The sequence below is a fragment of the Oryctolagus cuniculus genome, chromosome 19 (genome assembly GCF_051225735.1).
Source record: "Oryctolagus cuniculus isolate XC-2025 breed Fujian yellow rabbit chromosome 19, ASM5122573v1, whole genome shotgun sequence".
Lineage (NCBI taxonomy): Eukaryota > Metazoa > Chordata > Mammalia > Lagomorpha > Leporidae > Oryctolagus > Oryctolagus cuniculus.
In genome coordinates this window covers 24,091,744-24,117,433 of record NC_142885.1, presented here as the reverse complement: position 1 = coordinate 24,117,433, position 25,690 = coordinate 24,091,744, and the positions used below count along the sequence as shown (strand labels likewise).

The 25,690-nt window shown below is 55.2% G+C and overlaps 1 long non-coding RNA gene across 1 annotated transcript; it reads left to right on the top strand.

Moving 5' to 3' along the window:
- The first annotated feature begins 2,404 nt into the window (after nucleotides 1–2,404).
- Nucleotides 2,405–21,311, top strand: LOC149120426 (uncharacterized). Its single transcript, XR_016225655.1, has 3 exons — nucleotides 2,405–2,560; nucleotides 19,755–19,824; nucleotides 20,732–21,311. It is a non-coding gene; the product is annotated as an uncharacterized LOC149120426 (long non-coding RNA).
- The last annotated feature ends 4,379 nt before the right edge of the window (nucleotides 21,312–25,690 follow it).

Below are 25,690 nucleotides of genomic sequence, written 5' to 3'. Positions count from 1 at the left end.
CAATCCTTAAATGTTTAAGAGTAAAAATGTTGAAAATATACCTACACATTTTGAATAGAAGACTCTCTTGAGATCTGACAAGACAGACTTTCATGCAGGAACTATTACTAGATATATTCAGAGAGATTTCATAATGATATAGTTATCAATTCAGTGGGAAGATATAGAATTCTAAATTCTTATGTAGGTTAATATGGGAAGAGTTTTAGCACTTGTCTTTTTTTTTTCTTAAAATTTTAAGCTTTTTATTTAGTGAGAGAAAGAACTTACCTTCAGAAACAGTAAAGATTCAGGTGAAAACAACAACAAAAATTAAGAACATGCTCATAATTCATATTCATATGAATTGAACATGAGTTTTGCTGCACATAGAATCTTTCATAAAATAAACTTTATTAGGGTGAGCGTAGTGGCACAGTAGGTTAAGTCAACACTTACAGTGCCCATGTCCCGTATCAAATGCTTAGTTTGAGTCCCTGCTACTCTTCTTTTCCAGCTTTTATTTTATTTTTTTTTTTTTTGACAGGCAGAGTGGACAGTGAGAGAGAGAGACAGAGAGAGAAAGGTCTTCCTTTGCCGTTGGTTCACCCTCCAATGGCCGCCGCTGCAGCCGGCGCACCGCGTTGATCCTGGCAGGAGCCAGGAGCCAGGTGCTTTTCCTGGTCTCCCATGGGGTGCAGGGCCCAAGCACCTGGGCCATCCTCCACTGCACTCCCTGGCCATAGCAGAGAGCTGGCCTGGAAGAGGGGCAACCGGGACAGAATCCGGCGCCCCAACCGGGACTAGAACCCGGTGTGCCGGCGCCGCAAGGTGGAGGATTAGCCTATTGAGCCACGGCGCCGGCCCTTCTTTTCCAGCTTTTATAAATGTGCCGAGGAGACACAGAAAATGGTCCAAGTCTTTGAGTTCCTGCCACCCTTGTGGAGTGAGTTCCTGGTTCCTGACATTGGCCTAGCCTAGTCCCAGCTGTTGCGGGTATTTGCAGTGTGAACCAGCAGTTGGAAAATCTCTCTCTCCCTTTTTTCTCTCAATGTTGCTTTTGATCTGCAATACAAAGAAATAAATTCAATTTTAAAAAGATACACTTGATCAGCAGCCACTTCCCCTCCCAGGTGTAGGTTAGGCTTGACTAACTTGTGTTGACTAATGAGAGCCATGTGAGGCAGAAGTTGAAAGGGATAGGTTTTGTGTTACCACGTTCCCTTTTCCTTGTGCTGTCATGGGACAGGATTCTACTATGCTTGCTTGGCACGCCTGGGTAACAAAGATAGTATGACTTCTGTGAGGAGAGTCCCCTGACACAAATGATGGACCTGTACAGTGAGTAAACCAGCAATCTGTTACTATAAAACCCTGCGAGTCACAGTGTTAACCTAGCCTTCCCACCTTGACCTCGTCAACTCTCCCTCCATCCCCTACCCCATGGCCACTGTCCAGCTTATGTTTTATTCACATTCACATTTTATTCAGATTCATGATAGGAGGAGGAAACCATATTAGATGATTTATATTTTCAAGATTTATTTATTTATTTTAAAGTCAGAGTTACAGAGAGGCAGAGGCAGAGGCAGAGAAAAAGAGAAAGAGAAAGAGAAAGAGAAAGAGAAAGAGAAAGAGAAAGAGAAAGAGAAAGAGAAAGAGAAAGAGAAAGAGAAAGAGAAAGAGAAAGAGAGGTCTTCCATCTTCTGGTTCACTCCCCAGATGAACACAATAGCTGGAGCTGTGCTGATCCAAAGCCAGAAGCCAGGAGCTTCTTCTGGGTCTCCCATGGGAGTTCAGGAGCCCAAGGACTTGGGCCATCTTCTACTTCTTTCCCAGGCCATAGCAGAGATCTGGATCAGAAGTGGAGCACCCAGGACTCAAACCAGCACCCGTATGGGATGCCAGTACTGCAGGTGATGTGTTTACCTGCTACATCACAGTGCTGGCCACAAGATTATATACTTTTATGAATGCTATAAGCAACTAGCACTGAAAGAAATTATAAAAAGGAGATTTAATAGGTAACACTTGTATAGAAACTACTTAGTGACTCTGTTTCCAAATAATTCAGGAGCATATTGTTATGATCTGTTTTCATAGGTTAATATTAAATAGAAATTTATTTTTAGATACATCCATCAGGAATGTCATATGTGCATACATCTGTATGTTCTCTGAATGGTTGAGAGCGAAATAAAATAATTGCTTACATCTGAATCGATAGATTTGGTAAATAGTGATAGGTTTTAAGAGGGATATAATTTTTTCTAGTTGAAAATTGCTCTTCTCACACCTGGTAGGAATGGCTGGCAGTGAGGCAAGATTGTTGCAGATTCTCTATCTTAGGAGAGTAGTGGGCTGGAGGGCTGGGGGGGGGGGGGTAGAGCTCATTAACCAGGTAGAGTGGGAGGAAATTAAAATCAGCTGTGGGTCAGAACAACTTTAAGAAGCAGGAGAATTGTGGCAGTGACTGCATGGAGTTCCTGATGAACAGATTGCAGAGTGAAGCAGTGCAGCCTGAACAGGCTGTATTTGCATGGGCGTTCATTGAGGCCTTCAGTATGGGGGGTCAGAGAAGGTAAAATGAAAAAGGGCAAGGACTTGGAGGGCGAGGAGGGGAGCGGGCTTCGGACCTGGAGGTCATGAGTAGAGCAGGGCCCAGGCCCTGGAGACTGAGGAGGGGAGCAGAGTCTGCCCCTGGATTGCAAGGAGGGGAGTGGGGCCCAGGCCCTGGAGGGCCAGAGGGGAGCAGGGCCAGGCCCTGGAGGGCAAGGAGGGGAGTGGGCCCAGGCTCTAGAGGGCCAGAGGGGAGTGGGGTTTTGCCCAGAGAATGAGGAGCAGAGCTGAGTCCGGCTCTGGAGGGGGAGGATGGGAGCTGGGCCCAGTGCCTGGAGGGCAAGGAGGGCAGCGGGGTCTGGCCCTGGAAGGCGATGAAGGGAGCTGGACCCAGACCCTGGAGGGTGAGGAGGGGAGCAGGGCCAGGCCCTGAAGGGCGAGTAGTGCAGCAGAGGTTGGCAAGAAGGCGAGGAGTGGAGCAGGGCCCAGGCCCTGGAGGGCTAGGAGTGGAGCAGGGCCCAGGCCCTGGAGAGTGAGGAGGGGAGCAGGGTCTGATCCTGGAGGGCTGCAAGGGGAGCAGGGCCCACTCCCAGGAGGGTGATGGGGGAGCAGGGACCAGGCCCTTGAGGGCCAGGAGGGGAGTGGGGTCTCTCCCAGAAGGGAGAGAAGTGGGGCAGGGCCCAGGCCCTGCAGGGCGAGGATGGAGTGGGGTCTGGCCATGGAGGGCAGTGAGTGGCGCCTGGTATAGCCCTGGAGGGTGGCTAGGGGAGCAGGGCACAGGCCCTGGAGTGCGAGGTGGGGAGTGGCACCCATCCCTGGAGAGCGAGGAGGGGAGCAGGGTCTGGCACTGGAGGGTGGCAAGGGGAGCGGGGCCCAGTCCCTGGAAGGCTAGAGGAGGAGCAGAGTTTGGCCCTGGAGGGTGAGGAGGGTTTGCGGGGTCCAGTCCCTGGAGGGCGATGAAGGGAGTGGGGCCCATTTCCTGGAGGGTGAGGAGGGGAGCAGGGTATGGCCCTGGAGGGTGAGAAGGGGAGCAGGGTATGGCCCTGGAGGGCGAGGAGGGAACAGGGCCCAGGCCTTGGAGGGTGAGGAGGAAATAGGGCCCAGGCCCTGGAGGGTGAGGAGGGGATCCCGGCTGGGCTCTGGAGGGCAAGGAGGGAAGCAGGACCTAGTGCCTGGAGGGCGAGCAAAGGACCATGGCACAGGCCCTGGAGGGCTAGGAAGGAAGCGGGGCCCACTCCCTGGAGGGCAAAGAGGGGAGAAGGGCCCAGCCCTGGAGGGCGGTGAGGGGAGCACGGCACCGGCCCTGGAGTGTGAGGTGGGAGTGGTGCCGTCCCTGGAGAGTGAGGAGGGGAGCGGGGCCCAGGCTCTGGATAGCGAGGAAGGGAGCGGGGTCCAGCTTGGAGGGTGATGACATGAGCGGGGCCCATTCCCTGGATGGCAAGAAGGGGAGTGGGGCCAAGCCCCTTGAGAGCGAGCAGAGGAGCAAGGCCCAGGCCCTGGAGTGTGAGGAGGGGAGTGGGGTCCGGACCTGGAGGGCTGTGAGGGGAGCATCCTCCAGCCCTGGAAGGCAGCAAGCTGAGCTGGGCCGGGCCCTGGAGGGCGAGGAGGCCTGCACCTTAGGAGAGCATTTTCTGGCCCTGGAAGGCAAGGAGGGGAGCAGGGCCCAGTCCCTTTAGGGCAAGCAGAGGAGCAGGCCAAGGCCCTTTAGGGCAAGGAGGGGAGCTGGGTTTGGCCCTGGAAGGAGCTGAGGGGAGCAGGGCCCAGGCCCTGGTGAGTGAGGAGGGGAGTGGTGTCTGGCCTGGAGGGTGGCTATCAGGCCCAAATAACAAGATGGAGGCCCAGTCTAAAATAGGTGAACCGTGATCCAGGCTCAGATCTCTCACCTCCAGGGCCGGGCCCAGCTCACCTGTTGCCTTCCAGGACCTGGGCCCCGTTCCCCACGCTGCCCTCCAGTGCAGGACCCCACTCCCCTCCTTGCCATCCAGGGCAGGACCCCACTCCCCTCCTCGCCCTCCAGGGCCTGGGCCCTGCTTCCCTCCTTTCCTCCAGGGCCGGACCCGCTCCCCTTGCTGCCCTCCAGTGCAGGACCCTGCTTCCCTCTATGCCTTCCATTGCCCTGCCCTGCTCCCCTCGCTGAGCTCCAGGGGCTTACCCTGCTCACTTCCTTGCCCACCAGGGCCTGGGCTGTGCTCCTCTTGCTGCCCACCAGGGCCATGCCCCGCTCCCCTCCTCGCCCTCCAGGGCTATGCCCTATTGCCCTCCTCACCATCTTGGGCCAGGCCCTCCTCCTCACCTCCGCCTACAGGGCCTAGGACCTGGTCCCCTCCCAGCACTCCAGGGCCAGGCCCTGCCCCCTCTTTGCCCTCCAGGGCCAGCCCCCCCTCCCCTAATCACCCTCAAGGACCAGGCCCAGCTCCCCTCCTCACAGTCCTGGGCCAGGCCCCCATCCTCTCCTTCCCCTCACAGGCCACTGAGTTCCCTTTGTCACCCTCCAGGGCCTGGTCCCCATCCCTACCTTGCCCTAAAAAGCCAGGTCATGCTCCCCTCAACGCCCTCAAGGGCTGGGCCCAGCACCACTCCTCATCCCACAGGGTCAGGCCTTGCTCCCATCCTTGCCCTCCAGGGCCTAGGCACGCCACCCGCATCGCCCTCCAAGGCCTGACACTGCTCACCTCCATGCATTCCATGGTCTGGGCCCCGATACCTTCACTGCCTTCCAGGGCCTAGAACCGTTCCCCTCGCCAACGTCCAGGGCCTGGCTCCATTCCCCTCCTCGCCCTCCAGGACCTGACCCCACTCCCCTCCTCGCCCTCCAGGACCTGACCCACTCCCCTCCTCACCATCCAGGAACTGTCCCTGCTCCCCTCCTCACCCTCCACATCCGCGCCCTCCATGGCCTGGCCCCCATTCCTTCCTAGCCCTCCAGAGCCTGGGCCAAGTTCCCTCCTCGCCCTCCAGGGTTGGGCCCTGCCCCAACCTTGCCCTCCAAGTCTGGGCCCAGCTCCCCTCCTCACCCTCCAGGCCCTAACCCAGGTCCCCTCCATGCCCTCCAAACAGGCCCCGCTCCCCTCCTCACCCTCCATGGCCTGGTCCCAGCTCCCCTCCTAGGCCTTCAGGGCTGGGCCCTGCTCCCCTCCTCACAGTCCAGCACCGGGCCCCACTCCCCTCAGGAATGGCCATCACTGCCCACCAGGTCATGGGCCCCACTCCCCTCCTCACCCTACAGGGTCAGGCCTTGCTCCCATCCTCACCCTCCAGGGCCTGGGTCTCACTCCCCTCACTGCCTTCCAGGGCTAGGGTCCACTCCCCTCAGGAAGAGCATCACTGCCCTCCAGGGCATGAGCCCCGCTCCCCACCTTGCCCTCCAGAGCCGGACCCTGCTTCCCCCGCCACCCTCCAGAGCCGGACCCTGCTTCCCTCGCCGCCCTCCAGTGCAGGACCCTGCTTCCCTCCTTGCCCTCCAGGACCTGGGTCCCGCTCCCTCACTGCCTTTCAGGGCTTGACCCCATTCCCCTTGCCAGCCTCCAGGGCCTGACCCCGCTCCCCTCACTGCCTTCCAGGGGCTGGCCCTGCTCCCCTCGTGAGCCTCCAGGGCCTGACCAAGCTCCCCTCCTTCCTATCCAGGACCTGGGATCCGCTCCCCTCACTGCCTTCCAGGGGCTGGCCCTGTTCCCTTCGCCAGCCTCCAGGGCCTGTCCCCTCACCCCTCCTCACCCTCTGGTTCCTGACAACACTCCCCTCCTCGCCCTTCAGGACCTGACGCCGCTCCCCTCCTCACCTCCAGGCCTAGGCCCTGCTGCCCTCCTCACCCTCCACGGCCAGGCCCTTCTCCCCTCAGGAACAGCCATCACTGCTCTCCAGGTCATGGGCCCCACTCCCCTCCTCAACCTCCAGGGCCAGGCCCTGATCTCCTCCTTGACCTCCAGAACCGGGTGAACTCATCACCCTACAGGGTCAGGCCTTTCTCCCATCCTCACCCTCCAGGGCCTGGGACCCACTCCCCTCCTTGCCCTCTTGGGACTGGGCCCTGCTCCCCTCCTCACCCTCCAGGGCCTCGGTCTCACTCCCCGCACTGCCTTCCAGGCTAGGGCCCACTCCACTCAGGAAGGGCATCACTGACCTTAAGGGCCTGGGCCCTGCTCCCCACCTCACCCTCCAGGGGCAGGCTACACTCCTTTTGCCACTTTCAAGTGCCGGACCCTGCTCCCCACGCCACCCTCAAGTATAGGACACTGCTCCCCTCCTTGCCCTCCAGGACCTGGGTCCCGCTCCCCTCACTGCCTTCCAGGGCCTGGCCCTGTTCCCCTCGCCACCCTCCAGGGCCTGACCCCTCTCCTCTCCTCACCCTCCAGGACCTGGGTCCCGCTCCTCTCACTGCCTTCCAGGGCCTGGCCCTGTTCCCCTTGCCGCCCTCCAGGAACTGACCCCACTCCCCAACTCACCCTTCAGGTCCAGGCCCAGCTCCCTTCCTTGACCTCCTGGGCCGGGCCAGCTCCCCTCATCACCCTACAGAGTCAGGCCTTGCTCCCATCCTCACCCTCCAGGGCCTGGGACCCGCTCCCCTCCTTGCCCTCTTGGGACTGGGCCCTGCTCCCCTCCTCACCCTCCAGGGCCTGGGTCTCACTCCCCGCACTGCCTTCCAGGCTAGGGCCCACTCCCCTCAGGAAGGGCATCACTGCCCTCCAGAGCATAGGCCCTGTTCCCCACCTTGCCTTCCAGTACCTGGCCCTGCTCACATCCATGCCATCATTGGCCTGGGCCCCAATCCCCCCACTGCTTTCCAGGACCTGGCCCTGTTCCCCTCTGTAGCCTCCAGGACCTGCCCCCACTCCCATCCTTGCCCTAGAGGGCCTGACCCTGTTCCCTTCCTCGCCTTTCAGGGCCTGGCCCTGCTCACATCCACGACCTCCATGGCCTGGGCCCCGTTTCTTCGTAGCCCTCCAGAGCCTGGGCCGAGTTCCCTCCTCATCCTCCAGGACCGGAACCTTCTCCCCTCAGGAACAGCCAACCCTGGAGGGCCCAGGCCCTCCTCACCCTCCAGGGTCTGGGCCCCATCCCCTCCTTGCCCTAAGGGGCTGGGCCACACTCCCCTCAACTCCCTCTAGGATTGGGCCCAGCACCCTCCTCACCCTCCAGGGCCAGGCCACGCTGCCCTGCTCACTCTCCAGAGTCTATGCCTGCTCACCTTGATGCCCACAGAGTCTGGCCTCGCTCCCCTCTCATATTCCATGGCCCAGCCCTGCTCCTTTCTTTGCCCTGCAGGGTCAGGCCCCACTCCCCTCAGTCACGGCCATCACTGCCCTCCAGGACATGGGCCTGCTCCCCTTCTTGTTCTCCAGGGCCTGTGCCCCATTCTCTCTCCACTTCCTGTTCATGGACCGTTCCACTTGCCACCAAGCAAGTTCTGTCCCTGCTCCCCTCCTCACCCTCCAAGGTCAAGAACTACTCCCCTCAGGCATGGCCATCATGCCCTCCAGGATATGAGACCTGCTCCATTCCTTGCCTTGGAGGGTGAGGAAGGCAGCAGTGCCCAGGCCCTGGAAGGCAAGGAGGGGAGCAGGGCCTGGTCCATGAGGGCGATTAGGGGAGTGGGGGCTGGTCCTGGAGGACAACGAGAGGGCAGGGCCTGGCCCTAGAGGGCAGCGAGGGGATTAGCTCCCAGGCCCTGGAGGAGGAGGGGAGTGGGGTTTGGCCCAGGAGGGCGAGGAGGGGAGTAGGGCCTGGCCCTGGAGGGCGAGGAGGGGAGCGGGGCATGGCCCAGGTGGGCAGCAAGGGGAGCACGGCCCAGGCCCTGGTGGGCAAGGAAGTGGGCAGGGTAAGCCCCTGGAGTGCAGCAAGGGGAGCAGGGCAGGGCCATGGAAGGCATAGAGGGAAGCAGGGTCCCGCCCTGGAGGGCAACAAGGGGAGTGGGGTCCAGGCCTGGAGGAAAGGAGGGGAGCAGGGCCCAGTCCTGGAAGGCTAGGAGGGGAGTGGTATCCAGCACTGGAAGGTGGTGAGGGGAATGGGGCCAGGCCCTAGAAGGCAGTGAGGGGATTGGGGCCCAGGCGATGAAGGGCATGGAGGTGAGCAGGTCTAGGCAGGAGAGAGGGGTGAGGCCATGGAGGGCAAGGAGGGGAGCCAGGCCAGGCCCTGAAAGGCAGTAGGGGGGGGCGGGTTCAGGCCCTGAAGGGCAAAGAGGGGAGTGTGGTCAGGCCTTGGAGGGCAGCGAGTGGAGTAGGGCAGGGCCATGGAGGGCGAGGAGGGAATGAGGCCCAGGCCCTGGAGGGTGAGGAGAGCAGGGCCCATTCCCTGGAGGCCAGTGATGGCCATGCCTGAGGGCAGTGGGTCCTGACCCTGGAGGGCGAGGGGAGTAGGGGGGCCTTGCCCAGTATTTTAAGGAGGGGTGCAGGGCCTGGCCCTGGAGGGTGAAGAGGGGAGCAGGGCCGGGCCCTGGAGCATAAGTAGTGGAGCCAGGTCTGACTCTTGTGGGCATCAAGGTGAGTGGGTCCAGGCCCTGGAGGGTGAGGAGGGGAGCGTGGCCAGGCCATGGAGGCCTAGGAGGGGAGCAGGGCCTGGCACTGGTGGGCAGCAAGGGCAGCTGGGCCTGGCCCTGGAGGGTGGCAGTAGGTGCGGGGACTGGCCATGGAGGGCGAGGAGAGGAGCGGGACCAATATCCTGGAGGGCAGTGATGTTCCTGAGGTGAGTGGGGCCCGGCCCTGGACTGTGAGGAGGGGAGCAGAGCCCAGCCCTGAAGGGCGAGGAGGGGAGCTAGGTACAGGCTGTTGAGGGCGAGGAGGGGAGTGAGGCCTGGTCCTGGAGGGCATAGAAGGGTCAGGCCCTGGAGGGCGATGAGAGGAGCGTGGCCCTGCCCTTTAGGGCGAGAGGGGATGGGGGCCAAGCCCTGGAGGGCAAGGAGGGGAAATTGCCTGAGCTATGAGGGCAAGAAGAGGAGTGGGGCCTTGCCTAGGATGGTGAGGAGGGGAGCAGTGCCTGGTCCTTGGGTGCAATTAGCGGAGGGGGCCCAGCCCTGGAGTGCAAGGAGGGGGCAGGGCCTGGCCCTGGAGGGTGGCGAGAGGATCAGGGCCCAGGCCCTGGAGGGTGAGTAGGGAACAGGGCCAGGCCATAGAGGGCATGGATGTGTCATTGCCAGGTCCTTGAGGGTGAGGAGGGGAGCAGGGTCAGGCCCTGGTTGGTGGCGAGGGGATCCGGGCCAGGCCCTGGAAGGTAAAGGAGGGGAGCAGGACCCAGGCCCTGGAGGTGAGGAGAGGAGTAGGGTCCAGTCCTGGAGGGCGAGGAGGGAACTGAGACCAGGTTCTGGAGAGCTAGGAAGGAACGGGGCCCAGGACATGGAGGGCATGGATGTGAGAAGGGCCACGTCCTGGAGAGCAAAGAGGCGAGCAGGGTCAGATCCTGGTGGGCAGTGAGGGGATCGGGGCCCAGTCCATGGAGGGTATGTAGGTGAGCATGGCCAGGCCTTGGGGGTCAAGGAGAGGAGCGGGGTCAGGCCCTGGTGGGCAGTGAGGGGATCGGGGCCCAGTCCATGGAGGGTATGTAGGTGAGCATGGCCAGGCCTTGGGGGTCAAGGAGGGGAGCGGGGTCAGGCCCTGGTGGGCAGTAAGGGGAGTGGGGCCCAGGCCCTGAAGGCGTGGAAGGGAGCAGGGCCCAGCACTGGAGGGCTAGGAGGGGAGCAAGGCCCTTCCCTGGAAAGCAAGGAGGGTAGCAGGGTCCAGGCCCTAGAGGGCGAGGAGGGGAGCAGTGCCTGGCCCTCTGGGGAAAGGAGAGGAGTGGCGTCCTGCACAGGAGAGAGGCGGGGGTGGTGTAGGGTCCTGCCCTGGAGGTTGGCAAGAGGAGCAGGCCTGCCCCTGGAGGTGAGGAGGGGAGTGGGGCCCATGCCCTGGAGGGCAGTGATGGCTGAGGAGAGAAGGGACTGGCCCTGGAGGTGAGGAGGGCAGCAGGGCCTAGGCCTGGAGGTGAGGAGGGGAGCAGGGTCTGTTCCAGGAGGGTGAGGAGGGAACTGGGCCCAGGCTTTGGAGAGCTGGGAAGGAACAGGGCCCAGGCCATGGAGGGCGTGGATGTGAGAAGGGCCAGGCAGTGGAACGAGGAGGGGAGCGGGTCAGGTCCTGGAGGGCCAGCAGGGCAGCGGGGTCACTCCCTGGAGGGTGTCGAGGGGAACAGGGCCAGGCCCTGGAAGGAAGTGAGGGGATTGGGGCCCAGGCCATGGAGGGCATGGAGGTGAGCAGTGCCAGGCCCTGGAGGGTGAGGAGGGAATGGGGCCCATGCCCTGGAGGGCAAGGAGGGGAGTTGGGCCCATGCCCTGGAGGGCAGTGATAGCCATGCCTGAGGGGAGTGGGGCCTGACCCTGGACGGTGAGGAGGGGAGCAGGGCTGGGCTCTGGAGCCTGAGTAGCATAGCAAGGCCTGACCCTGATGGGCATCAACGGGAGAAGGCCCAGGCCATGGAGGGCAAGGAAGGCAGCAGGGTCAGGCCCTGGAAAGCAGTGAGGGGAGCGGGACCCATGTCCAGGAGGGAAGTGATGGTCATGACTGAGGGGAATAGGGTCTTGCCCTAGAGGGCGTAGAGGTATGCAGGGCAAGGCCATGGAGGGCTAGGAGGGCAGCAGGGTCCAGGTCCTAGAGGGCCAGGAGGGTAGCAGGGCGTGGCCCTGGAGGGCAAGGAGGGTAGTGGGGTCCTTCACTGGAGAGAGGCGGGGGTTGCAGGGCCCAGTGGGTGGCAAGGGGAGCTGGGCCCAGCCAGCCTTGGAGTAAGGAGAGTGGAGCAGGGCCTGGCCCTGGAGGTTGAGGAGGGAAGTGTGGCCCGGCCCTCATGGGCAAGGAAGGGAGCAGGGTCCTGTAATGGACCCTGGAGGGCGTGCAGGTGAGCGGAGGCTGGCCCTGGAGGGCAAGGAAGGCAGCAGGGTCAGGCCTTGGAGGGCGAATAGGGGAGCAGGGTCAGGCCCTGGTTGATGGCGAGGGGATCTGGGCCAGGCCCTGGAGGGAGTGGAGGGGAGTGGGGTCAGGCCCTGGAGGGCATGGAAGGGAACTGGGTCAGGCCACGCAGGGCAGCGAGTGGAGCTGGAGTGGGGCAGGACCTTGAGGGCATGGAGTTGAACAGAGCCAGGCCCTGGAGGGCAAGGAGGGAAATGGGGTACAGGCCCAGGAGGATGAGGAGGGGGGCGGAGCCCATGCCCTGGAGGGCAGTGATGGCAGTGCCTGAGGGGAGTGGGGCCTGACCCTGGAGGGCAAGGAATGGAGGGGGGCCTAGCCCGGATGGTAAGGAGGGGTGCAGGGCCTGGTCCTGGAGGATGAAGAGGGGAGCAGGGCTGGGCCCTGGAGCCTGAGTAGCGGAGCGAGGCCCGACCCTGGTGGGCATCAAGGGGAGTGGTCCCAGGCCCTGGAGGGTAAGGAGGGAAGCAGGGTCTGGCCCTGGTCGGGGGCAATAGGAGCAGGGGCCAGGCACTGGACGACTAGGAGGGGAGCAGGGACCAGCCTTGGTGGGCTGCAAGGGGAGTGGGGCCTGGCCCTGGAGGGTGAGGTGGGGAACAGGGCCTATGCCCTGAAGGGCAGTGTTGCCCTTCCTGAGGGGAGTGTGGCCAAGCCCAAGAGGGCAAGGAGGGAGTCGGGCCTGGCCCTGGAGGGTGAGGAGGGGAGCAGGGACTGGCCTTTTAGGTTGAGGAGGGGAGAGGCCCTGGCTCTGGAGGGCAAGGTAGGGACCAGGGTTTTGCACTGGAGGGTGGCAGGGGGAGCAGGGCCCGGCCCTTTTTGGCAGCAAGAGGAGCGGGGCCTGGCCCCGGAGGGTAAGGAGGGCAGTGGGGCCCAGGCCCTGGAGGGCGAGGAGGGGACTAGGGCCTATGCTCTAGAGGGCAGTGATGGCCATGCCTTAGGGGAGTGGGGCCTGACCCTGGAGGGTGAGGAGGGTAGGGGGGCCTAGCCCGGATGGTAAGGAGGGGTGCCGGGCCTGGCCCTGGAGGGCAAGGAAGGCAGCAGGAAAGGCCCTGGAGGGCAAGGAGGGGAGCAGGGTCAGGCCCTAGAAGGCAGTGAGGTGAGCAGGGCCCATGTCCAGGAGGGTAGTGATGGCCACAACTGAGGGGAATGAGGCCTTACCCTAGAGGGCATGGAGTAATGCAGGGCAGGGCTATGGAGGTTTAAGAGGAGAGCAGGTTCCAGGCCCTAGAGGGCCAGGAGGTGAGCAGGGCTTGCCCTGGAGGGCAAGGAGGGGAGCTGGGTCTAGGCCCTAGAGGGTGAGTTGGGGAGCAAGGTGCAGCCCTGGAGGGCAAGGAAGGGACTGGGGTCCTGCACTGTAGGGTAGTGGGGGAGCAGGGCTCTGCCCTGGAGGCAGGCAAGAGGAGCGGCCCGGCCTTGGAGGGCAAAGTGGGGAGCAGGGACCATGTCCTGGATGGCACTGATGGCCATGCCTGAGGGTAACATGGCCTGGCCCTGGAGGGTGAGGAGGGCACCAGGTCCCAGGCTCTGGAGGGTGAGGCGGGCACCGGACCCCAGGCCTTGGAGGGCAAGGAGAGGAGCATGGTCCAGCCCTGGGGAACGAGGGAGGGAGCGGGGTCAGGCCCTAGAGGGTGGCAAGGAGAATAGGGCCAGTCCCTGGAAGGCAGTGAGGTGAGTGGGTCCTAGTCCATGGAGGGCATGGAGGTGAGCAAGGCCAGGCCTTGGAGGGTGAATAGGGAAGCAGGGTCAGACCCTGGTTGGTGGTGAGGATTTCTGGGTGAGACCCTGGAAGGCAGTGAGGGGAGCGGGGTCAGGCCCTGGAGAGTGTGGATGGGAGTGGGGTCAAGCCCTGATGGGCAACGAATGGAGGGGACAGCACCATGGATGGCAAGCAGGGGAGCAAGCATGGATGGCAAGGAGGGTGAGGAGGGCAGCGGGGCTCAGGCCCTGGAGGGCGAGGAGGGGAGCAGAGCCCATGCCCTGGAGGGCAGTGATGGCCATGCCAGAGGGGAGTGGGGCCTGACCCTGGAGGGCGGGGAGGGGAGGGGGGCCTAGCCTGGGATGGTAGAAGGGATGCAGAGCTGGCCCTGGAGGGTGAGGAGGGGAGCAGGGCTGGGCCCTGGAGCCTGAGTAGCAGAGCGAGGCCCGACCCTGGTGGGCATCATGGGGAGTGGGCCCAGGTCCTGGAGGGTGTACATGTGAGCGGGGCCTAGCCCTGGAGGGTGAGGAAGGCAGCAGGGTTGGCCCTGGAGTGCAAGGAGGAGAGCAGGGTCAGACCCTGGAAGGCAGTGAGGGGAACATGGCCCATGCCCAGGACAGAAGTGAGGGCCATGAGAGAGAGGAGTGGGGCCTTGCCCTAGAGGGCATGGAGGTATGCAGGGCAGGGCCATGGAGGGCTAGGAGGGGAGCAGGACCTGGCCCTGGTGGGCGGCAAAGGGAGCGGGGCCCAGCCAGCCATGGAGGGAGGAGAGTGGAGCAGGGCCTGGCCCTGGAGGGCGAGGAGGGAAGTGGGGCCCGGCCTTCTTGGGCAAGGAGGGGAGTGGGGTCCTGCACTTGAGGGCAGCGGGGGAGCAGGGCCCTGCCCTGGAGGGCAGCAAGATGAGCGGGCCTGGCCCTGGAGGGTGAGGAGGGGAGTGGGGCCCAAGCCTTGGAGGGCAGTGATGGCCATGTCTGAAAGGGGCAGGGCCTGGCCCTGAGGGTGAGAATGGGAGCAGAGTCCAGCCTTGGAGGGCGGCATGAAGAGCGGGCCTGGACCTGGAGGGTGAAGTGGGGAGCGGGGCCCATGCCCTGCAGGGCCCGATGGCCATGCCTGAGGGGAACAGGGCCTGGCCCTTAGAGGGTGAGGAGGGCACAAGGCCTCAGGCCCTGGAGGGCGAGGAGGGGAGGAAGGTCCAGCCCTGGAGAAAGAGGAGGGGAGTGGGGTCAGGCCCTGGAGGTGAGGAGGGGAGCAGGGCCCATGCCCTGGAGGGCAGTGATGGCTGTTCCTAAGGAGAGAAGGGCCTGGCCCTGGAGGGTGAAGAGGGGAACAGAGCCCAGGCCTCATAAACAGGCATCGCTGCCAATCAGGGCATGGACCTCGCTCCCCATGTTGCCCTCTAGGGCCAGGCCTTGCTCCTCTTGCCGCCCTCCAGGGCTGGCCCCTGCTCAACCTGCCACCCTCTAGGGCAGGACCACGCTCCCCGCCTCACCCTCCAGGGCCAGGCCCTGCTCCCCTCCTTGCCCTCCAGGGCCTGGGCCTGCTCACCTTGATGCCCACCAGGGTCGGGCCTTGCTCCCCTACTCACGCTTCAGGGCCCAGCCCTGCTCCCCTCTTTGCCCTCCAGGGCCCTGCAGCCTTCCTTACCATCCTGGGCTAGGTCCCCCTCCCCTCCTCACCCTCCAGAGTCAGGCCCCACTCCTCTTGGGCACTGCCATCACTGCCTCCCGGGCATGGGCCCTGCCTCCCTCCTAGTCCATCAGGGCCTGTGCCCCATTCTCTCCTTACCATCCAGGGCCTGAGCCCCAAGGCCCTCCTCACCCTCCAGGGCCTGAGCCCCACGGCCCTCCTCACCCTCCAGGGCCTGAGCCCCACGGCCCTCCTCACCCTCCAGGGCCTGAGCCCCACGGCCCTCCTCACCCTCCAGGGCCTGAGCCCCACGGCCCTCCTCACCCTCCAGGGCCTGAGCCCCACGGCCCTCCTCACCCTCCAGGGCCTGGCCCCATTCCCTCCTCACCCTCCAGGGCCAGGCCCTGCTCCCCTCCTCATCCTGCAGGGCCTGGCCCCGCTCCCCTCCTTGCCTTCCATGGCCCTGACCCACTCCACTCGCTGCCCTCCAGGGCCTGACCCCGCTCCACTCCACGCCCTCCAGGGCTTTATCCCGCTCCCCTCACTGCCTTCCAGGGCCTGGCCCCGTTCCCCTTGCCACACTCTAGGGCCTGGCCCCTCTCCCCTCCTTGCCCTCCAGGGCTGGGCCCTCCTCAACTCCTTGCCCTCCAGGGCCAGGCCCCATTCCCCTCCTCAACCTCTAGGGATTGGACCCTGCTCTCCTCCTCACCCTCCAGTGCCAGGCCCTGCTCCCCTCCTCGCCTTCCAGGGCATGGACCCCCCCCTCCCTTCCTTGCCTTCCAGGTCCAGGCCCTGCACCTCTTGCTGTCATCCAGGGCCAGGCCCTGTTCCCCCTGCCACCCTCCAGGGCCGGGCCCTGCTGCCCTCCTTGCCCTCCAGTGCCGGGCCCTTCTCCCCCAGCTGCCTTCCCGTGCAGGACCGCGGTCCCCTACTCACCCTCTAGGGCCGAGCCCTGCTACCCTCCTTGCCCTGAAGGGCCAGGCCCCATGCCCCTCTTGAACGGGCATCGCTGTCCTCCAGGGCATGGGCCCCGTTCCCCTCTCTCCTTCCAGGGCCAGGCCTCGCATCTCTTGCTGCCTTACAGGGCCAGGCCCTGCTCCTCCTGCCGCTGTCCAGGGCCTACTCTGCTCCCCTCCTTTCCCTCCAGGGACAGGCCCTGCTCACCTCCTCACCTTCCAGGGCCTGGGCCCTGCTCCCCTCCTCGCCCTCCAGGGATTGACCCTGATCCCCTCCTCGCCCTCCATGGCCTGGGCCCAGCTCCCTTCCATGCCCTCCAGGGCCAGGCCCCGGTGCCCTCCTCGCCATCCAGGTCCAGGCCCAGCTCACCTCCTTGCCTCCAGGGCTGGGCCCCACTCCCCTACAGACCTCCATGGGCAGACCTTCCTTCCCTCCTCAACCTCCATGGCCCTGCCCCACTCCCCTCTGCACCCTCCAGAGCCTGACCCTGCTGCCTTCCTCACCCCCCAGGGCTGGGCTTTGCTCACCTCCTCGCCCTGCATGGCCTTGCCCCACTCCGCTCGCTGCCCTACTGGGCCTGACCCTGCTTTCCTCCATGCCCTCCAGGGCCTTACACTGCTCCACTCACTGCCTTCCATTTCCTTGCCTGGATCCTCTTGCCACCAACCAGGGCCTGACCCCACTCCCCTCCTCACCCTCCAAGGCCTGGCCCTGCTCACCTTTATGTCCTCCATGGCCAGGGCCCTGATCTCCTCACTACCTTCCAGGGTCTGGCCCTGTTCCTGTTGCCCTCCCGTGCTTGACCCCGCTCCCTTCCTCAACCTCCAGGTCCAGGCCCCCTACCTCTCGCTGCCTTCCAGGGCCGGGCCCCACTCCCCTCCTTGCCCTCCAGTGCCTGGCCCTTCTCCCCCAGCTGCCTTCCAGTGTAGGACCCTGGTCCCCTCTTTGTTCTCCAGGGCTGAGCCCTGCTCCCCTCCTCTCCTTCCAGGGCCAGGCCCTGCTCACCTCCATGCCCTCCATGGCCTGGGCCCAGCTCCCTTCCATGCCCTCCAGGGCCAGGCCCCAGTGCCCTCCTCACCATCCAGGGCCAGGCCCCGGTGCCCTCCTCACCATCCAGGGCCAGGCCCCGGTGCCCTCCTTGCCATCCAGGTCCAGGTCCAGCTCACCTCCTTCCCTTCAGGGCCAGGCCCTTCTCCCCTCCTCACTCTCCATGGTCCTTCTCTGCTCCCCTCCTCACCCTCCAGGGCCAGGCCCTGCTCCCCTCCTCACCCTCTGTGGTCCTTCCCTGCTCCTCTCTCCACCCTCCAGGGCCAGACCCTGCTCACTTCCTTGCCCTACATGGCCTGTCCGTGCTCCCCTTGCCACCCACCAAGGCCAGGCTCTACTCCCTTCCTCACCCTCCAGGGCCAGGCCCTGCTCCCCTCCTCACCATCCTGGACCAGGCTCCCCTCCCTTCACCGCCCTCAGGGCCTGACCCTCTGGCTTCTGTGCCCTCCAGGGCCTGGGCCCAGCTCCCCTCCTCGCCCTCTCAGGCTGGACCCTGCTCCCCTTGTTGCCCTCCAGTGTGGAACCCCACTTCCCTCCTCGCCCTCCAGGATCCGGCCCCACTCCCACACTTGCCCTCCAGGGCCTGGGCCCTTCTCCCATCCTCGCCCTCCAGGGCCTGACCCTGCTCCCCTAGCCTCCCTTCAGTGCGGGACCCCACTTCCCTCCATGCCCTCCAGGGCCTGCCCCTGCTCCCTCTAATATTTCTGAAACCTATAATAAAGTTGATTTCTGAACTCTGGAAAATTGAAATTGTGTTAAGTAAAATGCAGATCATGCATTGGGGAGATCATGTGCATTTGGTCATAAAGTTTATAATCACTGTCTAGTTATAGTGGAGAGTGAACATGATGCATACAACTATGGTAAAGTCTGAACGCCTGAATCTAACACCGAACTGTACATGTAGTGTTAATGACCATGCTAAATTCTAACAGCATTTGAATCACTAGAAATATTGAAAAGCACCCAAATATTTACAAACCTCACATCTGTATTCACAGTAATGATGCTAAAAGTACAATGTGTAACATTTCCCAGTACGCGTTTATATGCATTTCCCTTTCACAAACACACATGAATGCACACACGTACAAATCATAGAAGCTTAGGGGTTCAGAAACAAATATTTATGGACTTTAGGCCTTCATTATAGTTTATTGACAATTGAAAATAACCAAGTTTAATACTAATTTATATGTGTTGAAATTTTTGTAACTTTGAACCCACTATGCTTTCCAGCATGATTAGCAAGCCAACGTCTGCTACATCTTCAAAGGGACTCTTAAAAATCAAAAGTTTACAGTGGTGCTTAAAACAATCAATACAAAGTAGGTGGTTCTGAGAATGTCTATAAATAGTGTCAATTGCTTGGCTTCCAATGCATTTGATTGTTCTCCAAGCAGTGTGGGAACTGGGTATAAACTGCCCACTTTCAGTTAAAATAACTAAAATTGATTAATTGGTGTAATGCTAGTTTTTTTTTTTTGTGGGGGATATACAATATATATTTTAAGTATGTTCTTTCAAATTAGTGAATATAAGTATGTATTTCCTAAAAATCAGAACTTAATCCAAAACAGGACATGATTTGGGGACATGAATTTTATTAGATGTTGCATTATATTAGATTTTTGTAGAATGGCAAATATTTTATTTATAGCTACCAACTCATAAAACATTTGTTGTGGAACAGTGTTTGTCTATATGCCTGGCATTGTAGAATGACAGGTACACAGTGCACTTAATAAACTGAAAGTTAAACTCTAAGTTACATCTTACTCAAACTGATTGTGCATCATATTGTAATTTTTCCTAGATATTCCATCATTGTGTTTTACTATTCATTTCTGTGTTACTGAGTTGTGTATTTTAGTATTTTCTTTAGAGTAGAAAAAATACTCTGTTGCATCTCAAAGATTAAGGATAATGCTGAACAATTTAAAAGTCTCAAAACTATAGAATCTATTTCTTGGAGTAGTAGATTAATTTTGGGGTAAGAACGCTTCGAAATGAAGATGCTTTATTGTTGAAAGCCATCAATAAATGAAAGGAAGAATGTAAATAAAAATGGGAATATTTTCCAGTTCTGTGTAAATCTCTAAAATATTTGAAAAGGAAAACCATTAAGTGCAAGATATGACAATATATAAGTTTTCCTTCAGATTAGAAATTTGATGCTAAATATTTAACATTTAATCTTTATTTAATAGTAACTATGAATGGAGGCCATTATGTTGACACCCTGTAAGCTGATTTCTACTCTTAAACTGAAAAAAAAAAAACATGTTTTGTTCATTACCCCTTTTCCCTCTGTGCTTGAAAACATTGGCTTTTATCACAACACTGGAAGTATATCGAAGCCAGGAGCCAGGAGCCTCCTCCAGGTCTCCCACGTGGGTGCAGGGGCCCAAGGACTTGAGCTGTCTTCTACTGCTTTCCGAGGCCACAGCAGAGAGCTGGATCGGAAGTGGAGCAGCCAGGACTCAAACCGGTGCCCCTATTGAAACCTTAAGTTTTAGCCTTCCCAATAAAAATAAATCTCAGCATCATTTAAAATGTTGGCTACTGCCATTGAGTGAACACAATGAAATTTGACAAAACGCTTTACTTGGGTGTAAGATACCATTCTCTGAATCAGGTTTTATGATTACCTAAGTCATTTTTCATCCTTGTTTTATGAATATAAACATCGATACATTTTCTTAGCTTCAGATTTTGAACATTCCAGTGATGTAGCTCCTGCTAACGAAGTGCCTGAATATTTTGGTACCTCGTAGCCTTTAATGTGTGATATCTGGTCATATACACATGGGATCTATTATAAGTTAGAGATAGTTTCCATAAATAGAATAATATTTTGGATAACCACTGATGAATTGAAGAATCTATTTCCTCTTCAAATTTTTTTATTTTAAGGCAATTTTGTGAAATTGAATTTTACCTATAGTTTTATTTGTCTTTGTGTCCAGGTAAAGTAATAAATAAAATAGCTCCAATTATACCAAGCACCTGCATATGTTTCTAACTCTACCGTTTGAGGTAAGTCAGCTTGAGCATGTCCCGAATTGCACATCTCTTCCCTCTCTTATTCCCACTCTTATATTTAACAGTGATCACTTTTCAGTTAAGTTTCAGCACTTAAGAAGAATTGTGTATTGATTACAGTATTCAACCAAAAGTATTAAGTAGAACAAACAAAAAAAATACTAAGAGGGATAACATATCAAGTTGCTCATCAACAGTCAGGGTGAGGGCTGATCAAGTCACCGTTTCTCATAGTGTTCATTTCACTTTAATAGGTTTCCTTTTTGGTGCTCAGTTAGTTGTCACCTATCAAGGAGAACAAGTGGTATTTGTCCCTTTGGGATTGGCTTATTTCACTCAGCATAATGTTTTCCAAATTCCTAACAGGGATCACTTTTCAGTTAAAATTTAAACACCTAAGAATAATTGTGTGTTAATTACAGAGTTCAACCAATGGTACTAGAACAAAAAAAAATACTAAAATGGATAAAGTATTACATTGTACATCAACAGTCAGCACAAGAGCTGTTTGAGAAACAGTGACTTGACCATGCTTGTATATTTTCACTAAAAATCATTAGAATACTTATTTTGAAAAGCTGAAGTCTTAGGCATTTGGATGAATATTCAAAGGAATTTCAAAAAGTGGAAAACAAAATTAAAAGTTCATCTTGGTGCAAAAAGTTTTGAACACAGTGAATAATTTTTTTCAAAACACACACTTTCCCTAAACAGTTTGAAGACACTTCATACTTCAGCTGCCATCAAAACAAAAGTAGAAAAATAATTTTTTTCATTCCAGTCAATGAAGCTGGATTAATACAGTGATACTAACTTGGACTATAAAAATTTTTATGTATAAGTCTACCATGATGACACTATTTTAATAGAAATATTTATAATCTGGAATTATTTTTTTCAGATTGTGTTTGCTCATCTTGAGATGAAGATAAAGAAACATGTCTCCCCCAAATCTTCCTCTTATTTCAACTCACTCCAATCTTCTTAGTATATTTGAATGGTAATGGAAATGTGTTGACTTTTGGAGTTCTGTACTTGTCCTTCCATTTTCTACAAGATGTGTCCATTATGTATCTGTTGTCTTTTTTGTTCCATTACTAAATTTGTGGAATTTTGGTATGAAATATGCAGTGTAACTCTGAAAGAAAATAGTATATAAGGCATTACAATTACTATGAAATCATCAAAGATTTTTCCCACATAAATATGTGTATATAACTTTATATGCATATATTTATATGTGTAAATGTGTATTACTATTTATAGGTACATGGCTCTTATTTTCCACTATGATGTCTATTTTAAAAATTAAAATGGAAATCATTTGTTGTGATGCACCTGTTAAGCCATTATTTGGGATGTCCATGTAGTGAAAAGTGTCTGGATTCCAGTAACACCTCCACTTCCTATACAACTTCCTGCTAATGCTCACCCTGGGAGGCATCAGATGATAGATGAATTACTTGGGTCCCTACCACCCAGGTGGGAGACCCAGGTGGAGTTCTTGGCTCTTGACAATGGTATGGCCCACTCCTGGATCCTGTGATTATGGGGAGTGAACCAAGAGATGGAAGATAATCTCTTTCACTCTCACTGTCTCATTCTGCCTTTCAAATGAATAAAAACAAATAATATTTTAAAATTAAATGGTAAAATATCATATGGTGAGAAAAAAAACCAACAGACATACTTTCTCTTAAATACAAAGTGGTATTCCTAAAATCCGTACCTTCTTCTTAGAATTTTCTCATGTGAAATTGCATATGACAGATGGATGCTGGTATTACAGAATTACTGTACCTCCTCTCCTAGAGAAGTACATAAGCATGGATTTCAATAACTCTATTCCTCCCATTTTTTGTTTCCTGTCAAGATTATTTTGCATGAACATTTCAGTCTTGGTGACAGTGATTATGATGATGACTTACGTGTTTTTTTTTTTTTTTTCCCCATCTGGAATGGTCAATGGAGAAAATATCCCTATGGAGAATCTTGAAAGCCTCATTATTCCAATATCACAAATATGAAAATTGAGACACAGAAAAGTGTGGTTTTCCCAAATTCACACAAAAACTCAGAAGTGAAGCCAAGAGTAGTACCCAGCTCATGTGCAACAAATCTAATGCAACCTGCACTGTCAAGCTCACATGGTGATTAGACTGAGTAGTGTAATTACCTAAAGTACAGGGCAGGAAAATAGCGCCCCATTTACCAACCCAGTCACAGCAAGTAGAGGAATTACGTGAATGAGAGTCACCATATGGATGGTGCTCACACATTTCACAATCCTGTACTTTACCTTCTTATCCTGAATGCTCTATAAACAGGAGTTTGAGATAGAATTCGAATAAAACAAACAAACAAACAAACAAACAATCTCCAATTCTGGAGCCAGATAAAGACATAGGTGTTTAAATCCCGGGGTTAGAGTTTCCATCTGTGTCATGTTCATGTAAACTTTACCTCAATTGTCTCATTTATAACACAGAAATAATGTTCACAACATGAGGGGAAACTGTATTAGAAATAAAGCACAGGTAGCACATATGCTGTAACATGATGCATGCAGTGATCCTTATGAGTAGTAAGCAGTAATATGTCAGTTCTCATCAAATATTTTTTAAAGATTTATTTATTTATTTGAAAGGCAGAGAGTTACAGAGAGACAGAGGCAGAGAGAGAGAGAGAGAGAGAGAGAGAAAGAGAAAGAGAGAGAGAGAGAGAGAGAGAGAGGTCTTCCATCCGCTATTTCACTCCCCAAATGGCAGCAATGGCCAGAGATGAGCAAATCTGAAGCCAGGAGTCTGGATCTTCTTCTGGGTCTCCCACATGGGTGCAGGGCCCAACAACTTGGGCCATCTTCCACTGCTTTCTCAGGCCATAGCAGAGAGCTGAATTGTAAGTGGAGTGACCAGGACTTGAACTGGCACCCATGTGGGATGTTGGCACTTCAGGTGGTGGCTTTACATGCTATGCCATAGTGCTGGCCCCTCACCACTGAACTTTAAATCAAATTTTTACTATATTGTATTATTTTTGTCAAATGGACTAGTGTATAGATAGGTAATAAATGAGACATGATGTTAATTGAGCCCAGCAGTGAAATCAGTGACAATCCCTAGTTAAGAATCATCTCAATTTCAGTATTGAATTGTGTAAATGTCTAAGGAATTTATACTAACTTTTATGAATCATGTGATTTGAAGGTTACAGATATAAATATGTCTTTGGAAATTTGAGTTATTTCTCATCACATTCCCATTGGCACTGTGTATTCACAGAAATTGAGATTATTTCAAATATGAAAATGCAGAACATTCAAAATATATTTGGTGTAAAGAATGAAATATATTTGGTGGTGAAGCAGACCTGTCCCTATCAGATACAAAGATCTGGTATAAAATTACAGCAAGAATGAAAATATGATGTTCTCACAGGTAAAAACTGACCCAGGGACAGAACAGAGTAGAGCAGAAAGCTGTGCATAGGAGGGGCCTTCAAAAGCTCACAGATGGGGCCAGTGCTGTTGTGCAGGGCACTGATCCTCTGTTTGTAACACCAGCACCCCATGTGGAGCACCAGTCTGAGTTCTGGCTGCTCTGCTTCAGATTCAACTCCCTTCTAATGCACCTGGGAGAGCAGCAGACAATGCCCTGAGTACTTACTCCCTGCCACCCACATGGGAGACCCAGACATGGTTGTGGGCTCATCTGAGTGGGGGAGTGAACCAACAGATGGAAGATTTTTCTCTTTCTCTGTTTCTCTCTCTGTCTCCATTAGCATAACTTTCAAATAAATAAAATAAATCTTGAAAAAAAACCCTCAGAAACCTCTTGGAACACAAGAAGTTATCATTTAATTCCATTTTCTGTGAGCTTTTTGAAGCCACTTTCTACATGGAAGCTTTATTGATGATGGAATTGAAACAGTGATCACTGAGAAAATGGTGACTTTTGTAAAAAGCTACCTAGAACAACTTGTTCTTTTTAAATATTTACTTATTTGAAAGAGTTACACAGAGAGAGGGGAGGGAGGGAGGGGGAGAGAGAGAGAGAGAGAGAGAAAGAGAGAGAGAGAGAGAGAGCGCTCTTCCATCCACTGGTTCACTTCCCAGTTGGCTGCAATGGCTGGAGCTGCACTGATTCGAAGCCAGGAGCCAGGAGCCAGGAGCTTCTTCCCAATCTTCTCCATGGGTACAAGGGCCCAAAGACTTGGGCCATCTTCTACTGCTTTTGCAGGCCACAGCAGAGAGCTGGATTGGAAGTGGAGCAGCCAGATCTCGAACTGGCACCATATGGGATGCTGGTACTTCAGGCCAGGGTGTTAACCCGCTGCACCACAGCACTGGCCCCAAGAATAACTTGTTATTCACACAGAATAAATGGAAGCATTTGCTTTCCTCTGTATACTAAAATCAATACTTCCTGGTTTGACAGGTTCAATTTGAAACGCAAACCTTAAACTCTTTGAAGATGTAGAATACATTTGTGGCCTCAGCAGAGAGTATCCTTCGATAGCTCTAACCATTAAAGAAACAGTGTGTAAATATAAATACATTAAGAGCTTCTGATCATCAACAAATACTCCAAGAAAAGGGGAGGGCACAAAACAGAGAAGATAGTAGCTTCCATACAACTGAAGGTATGAAATTAGGACTCAGACATTTTAAAGTCCATAAAGAGTAAGATTAATTTTAAAAAGAATTCATACAGATACATGGAGGTATTTCATAGAAGCACTACAGTGGGCCATTATTTTTTTAAAAAACAAAGTTAATTTATCTATGAGAAATGAGAGAGAGAGGCCTTCCATACACTGGCTCACTCCCCAAATGGCAGCACTTCCCAGGTGCAGCAGCAGGGAGTGAATTGGACACAGAGCAGCCAGGACTCCTGGTGCTCCAACATGGGACATGGACACCAACTCTGGATCCTAAACTCTTCAAAGATACTTGACTCCATTAGAAAACAGGAAAGGCAAAATAAAAGCACAGTAAGATAACATTTATTGTCATTGTGTTGTAAAAAAAAAAGTTGAACCTGGTAAATCCAAATGCCGGCAAAGATTTGGGTGAACTTGAACCTTTATGCCCTGGAATGAATAAGAAAACTAAACTGATACAACCTTGGGAAACATTTTTTTTTTCACATTAGTGTGTTAAGATGAACATTCACATAACATTCAACCTATTGAAGCTCCTGGCTACGTATCCACATAGGTCCCATCACAGGTTTATCATGCAAGAGCAGAACCAAATACCTTGGAGACATCCTGAATGATAAGCCCTTTCTTGTCTACTTCTCTTTATTATTGTGATTTTTAATTTTTAAATCCACAAAGCAAAAACTGGGAGGTAATACTACAATGAATTCCCTTTGTTGTTAAATATGAAAGGTAATCATTTGTGTGCATCTTCTGAATGTTTATAAATTATTATCACGAACATGCAACCTGATTAAACTCAGGGTGGGATTATTTTTATATTTACTCCTCTTCCATGGTGTCTTCGTGTAAGCCTTTGAGAATCTGGTTCTCCTAGGTAGACCAAAAGGAGAAAACACTTGAATTTAATGTTCTGTTTTGCTTCGTGTGTTTCCTTTCTTTGTCCAAGGTGAAAGTGTGGTTCCAGAACAGGAGGATGAAGTGGAAGAGGGTAAAATTGGGCCAGCTGGGCACTGCTGCCTGAGAAAAGGAACTGGTGAACGTGAAGAAAGGAACCCTGTTCTCTTCAGAGATATCAGAGATCGGTGCAGCCACGCTCCAGCAAACAGGGGACTCTCCGGACAATGAAGACAGCCACAACAGCGACCACAGCTCAGAGCATGCACACTTATGATCCACACAGACAGGACCAACTCCA